The sequence below is a fragment of the Alligator sinensis genome, unplaced genomic scaffold (assembly GCF_000455745.1).
Source record: "Alligator sinensis unplaced genomic scaffold, ASM45574v1 scaffold693_1, whole genome shotgun sequence".
NCBI classification, from domain to species: domain Eukaryota; kingdom Metazoa; phylum Chordata; order Crocodylia; family Alligatoridae; genus Alligator; species Alligator sinensis.
This window is the reverse complement of record NW_005841987.1, coordinates 1,130,291-1,131,013: the sequence shown is the minus strand read 5'-3', so window position 1 is coordinate 1,131,013 and position 723 is coordinate 1,130,291. Positions and strand designations below refer to the sequence as shown.

Here is a 723-nt window from a genome sequence, read left to right as displayed (position 1 = left end):
TGCACCGTTGCCACCTCCCAGGAGAGGGGGGTGGGCGGGAAGAAGCTTGCCCCGCCATCCCCTCTGCCCCCTTTGGCCAGCACCCTGTGCCGCTGTTGCCCCCCCAGGAGTGGGGGGCGGGGGTTGGGGAAAGAAGCTTGCCCCACTCTGTCCCCTCTGTCCCTACTGTCATGGTGGCACTTTGCCGCACTGCCACCTCCCATCTGGAATGCTCTTGGAGCACTCTGATTGGTTATTTCAGTCAGTATTGTGATTGGCTGCTGAGACAACCAATCAGAGTACAAATAAAGTGTTACAGACAGACAGACAGACAAACTGAGGCTTTTATTGTATTAGAATGTTATAAAATGTGTTTTGTTATTTTTCTTCTTTCCATTCTGGTTGAACGAAGCACCAATGGGCCTATCAACTAAAAGTAGTGCTCCATCTGTTGTGTCCTGTCATTTTTTTGTGATGTTCTGTGGGACTATTTGAGTATGCATACAGGTTTGTGGGACCCAATCTACGATCACATGGTTTACTTTAAACCATGTGATCGTAGATTGGGTCCCGCTTCTGCAGATATTTGCCGGTACTGGGAGCCATGGTGGGAACCCATCCAGGGGCTTAGTGGGTCCATGAGGGCATTTGGCTGGATGGGGGGGCTGGCAGACCGCCAGGGGATTTTTCATCCAGGGATTGAGGGGGAACCAGGGGGCTAAAAATAGCCCAGTCGAGGGGGCG

At 52.1% G+C, this 723-nt stretch overlaps 1 long non-coding RNA gene across 1 annotated transcript in view; it reads left to right on the top strand.

Moving 5' to 3' along the window:
- The window catches only part of LOC112549883, a 6,110-nt gene that overhangs the window by 2,336 nt on the left and 3,051 nt on the right, over positions 1-723 (top strand). The gene's annotated exons all lie outside the window — the stretch shown is intronic.